Source organism: Coffea eugenioides, chromosome 5, assembly GCF_003713205.1.
Source record: "Coffea eugenioides isolate CCC68of chromosome 5, Ceug_1.0, whole genome shotgun sequence".
NCBI classification, from domain to species: Eukaryota; Viridiplantae; Streptophyta; class Magnoliopsida; order Gentianales; family Rubiaceae; genus Coffea; species Coffea eugenioides.
This window is the reverse complement of record NC_040039.1, coordinates 37707028-37714198: the sequence shown is the minus strand read 5'-3', so window position 1 is coordinate 37714198 and position 7171 is coordinate 37707028.

The window sequence follows — 7171 nt, the reverse complement described above, 5'->3', positions numbered from 1 at the left end:
TGGAAAGAAATAACTTATGAACAGAGCCAACAAGCAGGCTGGTTTTCCAAACAACCTGCAGAAGAACAAGTCCAAGAAAGAAATCTTGGACCCTCTTACAAACAGTATGGGTTATTCAACTACCATATAAATCCAAACCTATAAGTCTTCAAAACCCTTTCTTTTTTACAAAACAACCAACCTTATGCACTTTCAAAATTTATAAACCTAGATATTACCAAAAATTCAATATCTCAGAACTAGCAGACCAATTTAAAGCCCAATTGTCAAATCTTTGATCGAATCAGATACTGACAAATTTGAACGAGAAAAAGATTATGACAAAATATTCCAACATCTTCCTCCCAAACCACCAGTAATGAAAATGAAAAAGAAGGACATATGGTCAAATACCAAAACCTTCTTCTCAACATCACTGAAGAAACAAGACAACCCTACCTGAACCAAGTTTAGGTAAAAAATTTTCTCTTTGATATTCCAGAAAAAAACAGCTTCAAAATCCCTAAACAAAACCTTTGCAAATCAAAGCTCCAGGATTTTCTAGAAATCTTTGACAAATTTCTTATTTGGTATCCTCAAAAAGAAACAACCAACCTTGTGAACCTAAATAACAATTCTCAGTTATTTCAGGAATATTCGATCCAAATATGATTACTAATTATTGGCAATTATGTAATCAAAACTAAAGCCCTATTTGATATAGGGACAGACCAAAATTATATTCCAGAAAATCTCATTCCAATTCAATTTTTAGAAGTTCTTAGAAAAACCAACAATCCCAAGATCAATGCCAAATTCAAAATTTAACATATACAAAACCAATTCTCAGATACCTTCTTTTCAACTAAGTATCTGACTAACCATATCATTCTAGGAACATCCTTTCTCAACCAATTAGTCCCTTTCCAAATCACATGTAAAGGGATAATATCCCAACTTTCTAATCCTATATTCTTAAATCTAACAAACTCTTTATGCAGAGACATGGCAAGAGAAGGAAGCTCATCATCATACAATCCAGAAGAGAAACAAGCAAACAACTGTCTCTTCGATGGATATTCTACTTGGGTACAAACCTCCCTCAGAGAAATATCCAACAATCAAACTAATGAAGAACAAACATCATCAAATTGGAATCAAGCCAGTGAAGGCCAAACATCAAATTGGGATTGGATCCCTGATGAATCATCTTCAAATTGGATACCTGCAGAAACAACTTCAAGTTGGGTACCTGAAGAAACAATCTCAAACCAATTCCAAACAATTGATAAAACTTCAACAATAAATTGGATTCAGGAATCTGAAGAGGATAAAAATCCATTTATAATTCCTGAAGATCCTACTACTCAATCCTTCCAGATCAAACTCAGAGATGATACTTTCTCATATCTCTGGATGGAATATCACTATATCGAAAACGAGAAAAAAGAATCCAAAATCAGAAACTTTTGTGACGACCCCACCTCCCCCTAAGGCGTACCAGAGGGTTCGGCGGACCGCCTGCCCAGCTCTCGCCAGGACTCACTCACTCGAATCACGTGCACACATCCATGAACCATAAATAACATCCACAATTCAAACTTATAATTTACATTGATAGAAATTAGGGTACAAAGTCTCAATATACCCAAACTAGTTCAAAGTATATACACTCCCATAACAAAACATTCTATTCGAGGAATAACTAGACTACGCTAGTCTTTACACGTCTCACGCGTCTGTAAGGAAAACAAAACTAATAGGGTGAGCTAAAGCTCAGTGATGTTCCAAATATCAAATTGTCCAGCAAACAAGATAATAACCATGTAATAGTGAAATAGCGAGCAAACAAGTTCAAGTAAAGAGATAAAACTTCAAGTAGTCAAGAATTGTGTGGATCATGTTCACAAGTAAGGATACAGTTTCTCATGTCTCGCTCCATCCCACTTGATCGAATAGTAGTTGACACTCCGTCAACTTTCAAGTAATAACTAGTCCAGAAAGAAAACTCCACTTCTCGCCAGTCTCCGTCCACCAATCAACCCCCTTCTCCGGGCCCGCACGCCACACGAAACACGGGTGGTAATACTCGAGTATACCGGATTGCCGAGGAGATAACACTCCACTCGACCTTACTAGTGACCCAGGGTTTGTTATCTAATCGACCAGGCCCTTGCCGGCTCGACTCGATTAACTAGCCACAGGGTTTCTGGAATTCCAGGCATAATATAATTCATGTGCATGTAGAGCAAGTCAAGTAAAGTCGATAAACAAGAACAAATTTGGATAGGGCAAGTGCGATAAAGTACACCCTTGCTCTATCAAATCATATATATATCACGTATTCACGTTGATCAAAGATAAATGGCAAATATCGAGTTCAATCAGATATTTGGAAGCACTCACCAAAATAGTGCCTCTAGTGCTCGTGTCTGGGTGGTACTCCGGGTTTGGAGTCCAAATCTGCGATAAAACTTAACTTGAGAACTTTGAAAATCAACTAAAGTTCGAAACTTAAGCGTTTCGTTCAATAAGAATCAAGAAAGTGAAATTCACTTGAGAAATAGCTGTGAAATAGTTGCTCGCTTTTCAAACTGAAAAATTTGATAACATGTTTGCTTGGAGATGACTTTTGAGTCAAAAGTGCAAGTAAAACGGTTTCATAGTGATTCATATCGTTTTCCCTAAGAGTACGAGTTCGGCCAAGTCCTAAACATATAACCCGATAAACAAAGTAGCAAAGGTCCTCGCTAGTTCAAGTGATAATCACTTAACCTTTACTCAAGTTGCAAGTATAGTTTCTAGTCCTCGAGTGTAAATTCGGGCAGCATGCCCTTTGTGTTTACCTAATTTTTCAGCCATTTAGGCTTCATTATTTTTCCTCAGCCAAATCCCAAAGTCACACATATCATAAATTCAAGTCAATAGCCGTTCCATAGGTTCATAACATCATAAAAATAAGGATCAAAGTAATAACAAGTGCGGAAATACAATCTAGCAAAAGACAGATTCGACGTGTGGTTGCGGAAATAACACATCCTAGGCTACGCTTATCGAATTGAGGCGTAACTTATACCGTTTCGAAGCTAAGACACATGGCTACAATGTTCATGAAGATCACTTAGTCCAGTTTCCAATGCAACCTAGTCAAATCCTCAATTTACAGAACCAAAATCTAACTAGTCGGCTATTTAAGCGCTTTGCACTGGAATGGTCATATCTCAGGTTACCAAGGTCCGATTAAGGTGTTCTTAGAGGCGTTTAAAAACTAAGTCAGAATACTAAAACTTTCATGTTTTGGCAAAAAGCTATATCAGTACGGATCCTAGTGAATAAATGTGATAAACTGGATAAACTAACCAAACGGACTACTGGGAAAAACCTTAAAACAGTGAGGGTATTGTGGTCTTTTCATGGGCTACGTTACTCCGATTGAGTTGAAATTTTGTAGGCACCTATAAAATACCATTCTCTACAACTTTCATGTTTTAGGCCAAGCCTAATTTTGCCTCTAACTATGAGTATTAAAATCGGACAGAATGTAATCCTGAAATTCCAGAAATCTGGAATTTTTTTGAATTCAATGCAACCTTCCTTGATTTCTTACTTCCAACACTACCAAAACCCCTTATATAACCTTAAATACAACCTATATGTATCATACATCAAGTTTGGCAGCAAGTCCTCAAACCCTAGTTCATATAACCAAAAGGGGAAAAACCCTCAAAACATGATAGCATCCATGATTCACCATAAATTTGAGTTACCAAGCTAATTTACACAAGATTGAAAGTAAGAATTAGGGAACTCATCATCTTTACCTTGATTAGTGTCCACCAAGTGTAGCCTTAGCTGTCCCCTTCACAATCTCACCAACACTTCACTAACTAAACACTCAAAGGTGAGTTTAATCGGTTTATTTCCTTTGTTTTCTCACTTTGTGGTTGGATTCAAGAAGAAATGGAGAAATCTTCTCTTGGTGTTTTTCCCTTCTTTCTCTCGGCCAAGGAGTAGTAGAAATGGAGAGGAAAGTGCAAAATTTGGAGATAAATAGAAAGACCAACTCTTGGTCAAGAAACTCTAGGGTGGCGACACTTGTCGCCACCACCACCTTTCATTTTTCTCTTTCTTTTCCTTGCTATTTTAAGCCTTAATTTTCGGTCAAAGCAGCTGACAATTAAGAAGATATTTTGCTCAAAAATCAATAAGCTTGTATGGTAAGAAAGTGGTGGTCAAGTGGTGCGTTCAATCGGTAGTGCGCGGTACCCGTTGGTTCGCGCCGTTTTTCTTAAAAACACACGTACTAGGGTTTTTACTTCCCATTCGCTAACTCTATATCATTGCTCCTAATCACATATTATATCTCACTTAAAATTCACTTTTAATCTCCAAATTTAATCCTTACTCTGTACCGAAAAGTCATCCGGCGAAAAATCGCGAAAACCCTAATTTTGCTCCAATCTTGAAACCAAAAGTGAAACCCTACTTTCTAGGTTTATTTGCACTTATTGTGGAAAGATTGGGTGGTAGGGCTTTAATAAATAATAATTTCCAAATAAAAGGGCATTTTTGAGAAAAAAATATGAGAAATTTGCGAGTCCTCACAACTTTGACATCATATACTTTGACAGGGATATTGAAGAAAGAATCCCTTGCTACAATACGCACAGATACAACCATATCAGGGTAGCAAACTCAAACTATTCGGTACAAACATTAAAAGAACAATGCTTCATGTAGAGAAGAAACATCCAAAGAATGGTTCTGAACAAGTATAAATGCAGGATTAACGAAAGAGTGAGTAGCACCGGGGTCTATCAAAATTTTGGCTAACCGGTGAAAAACAGGGATCGTACCTTCTACCACCTCCGTTGGTTCAGGCATGGATTGTTGGTCCAGTGAATATACTCTGGCCGGAACCCTCGACCTAGCCCCTTCAGCATTGGTCGGCTTTGGGTTTGACCTGGCAATCGACTGGGTATCACTGATCAATGGGCAGTTGACTATCTGGTGCTCCGTACTTCCACACCTTAGGCACTTCCGAGCCTTTCTCCAACATTCATCCTCAGTATGGTTCGGTTTTCCACAATATCCGCATGTTACTCGGGGAGTAGAGGTCTGACCTCCCTGCGGAATTCCTCTACCTTGTCCTCTACCACTTTGGCCTCCCCTCTGGGCACCTCCCCTCTGAGTACCTCCTCTCGGAGCACCTCCCCTAGACGCACTCGAAAACCGTCCACCTCCAGCCCCACGACTGGACTTGGCAGGTGGTGCGTTTTGATCACTCCGCACAGACCCTTGGCCTCCACTAGATCCCCCTTTTCGTTTGGCATGGAAATTTCTCACGTGTGCCCTAGCAGTTTCTATCCCGTGGGCCTTCTCCAGGACCTCCGTAAACGTATTAATCTGGGCTGCCGCTAAGGCTTCTTGTAATTCCACATTTAGCCCTTGCATAAACCTCCGTACTTTCCTTGGTTCCGTAGCAATCAGCTCAGGGGCAAATTTTGACAATTTCGTAAACTGGGTCTCATACTCAGTTACACTCAACATTTCCTGGCGGAATTTAATGAAATCGTCCTCTCGCTTCTCCTGGACAATGGGTGGAAGGTATTTTTCGTTAAACTCCCGTACAGTTTAACCAGGTCCATGCAGTCGCCTCTCTCTCCCACTTGGCCCTCACTACGTTCCACCAAGCCCTAGCTGGCCCTTCGAACTGGAAAGTAGCGAATTGAACTTGCCGCTCCTCTGTATAGTTTAGGGCAGCAAAAATATTTATCATGGCCTCCAGCCATTTCTCGGCCCCATCCGGGTCTGACCCTCCTAAAAATTTGGGTGGAGAGAACTTCTGGAATCTCTCTAAAGCTCTATCTTGTCCCATATCGGGATCCCTAGGTTGATTTACAGGGGCTTGACCCTGTTGTTCCACTAAACGGGCCAAAATATTGGTCATTTGCTGGATAGCAGTTGCCACTTGATCTCCCCCTGCAGCTTGGGGTTCAGGTTGTGGCTCAACCGTTGCCTCTCTCTCCTCTCTCGGTTCTTGCACAGGTTCTTGTGCGCGTCTACCCCCACGGTCTCGACTAGGACCGCGTCCTCGGTTAGTTCCCCTGGTTTGACTTCTTCTACCCTCCATGTTTTGGATTTAGCCAACTATAGACATATAAACAAGGTAAGGGATAACTCGTATAGCTCGTATAACACGTTGCAAAAGGCTAAAGAAAGGCATTAAAACACATAATAAACAAGTACTTTATACACATAGCAAACAAGTCATATATACAGGCCAACAAGTCACATAGTCAGAGGCTATCACAGCCAAGGAACATAGAGCAAAAGGTATTTATATCCACCATGACACGTCAAAATCAAAAACAAAAGGAGACGTGTCGTCCCACTATGTTCCTAACTATCCCACAAAATCTCCTCAAACCCCAATCCTAACAAGTGGTCTGGCTAGACGCCGACCCAACCGACTCCGAGGATGCACTCAGCTCCTCCTCTGGGTCCTCCTCAGGATCCTCATCCGGATCCTCCTCAGGAGTACCAGGAGCGCCAGGAGCTACAGGCACTTGGCCTTCTCCGGCCAAGTCCTGAAGCACATCATCCACTAATGCCTCGCACTCGGTCAGGATGTGGCCAGTCCGGTCTCGTATATCTCCAACTACTCGCATCAGACGTCCAGTCGTCGCTTGAGCCTGCTCCCGAAAAGCATCGGTCCGCTGCTGTTCCTCCAGAACCGAGGCCTCCAACTCTAGGATCCGGGCTCCCTGGTCTCGGAGTGTAGCCCGAAGACGCTCTATCTCCGCATAGAACCTACGATTGGTGCTACCCAATCGTCTCCGCTCGTCATCCACTGCGAGCACTACTCGGTCAGGGTAGGAGTAGGTCTTCCAGCAGTCGCAGCGTCGGATCTTGTGCGCTGGGGACCACCGCTGCACTGGCCTACCGGGAATCTCCTGGTATGTGATCACGCGAGAGACGGACCCCTCCAAATAAGGCTCGTCAACAGGAGCGTCAGAAAGTACATCAGCAGGTACGGGCTGAGACGGCCCCGCACCCCCAGAAGCGTCAGTGTCTGCCATCACCTAAGTTTGCAAAAGTAAGTACGCAACACGTAGAAAACAAGGCTAAAGGCTAAGCTCAAGGATAAAACCCTAGCCAATCGTATCAAGCACTCAATCTATCCAGATCA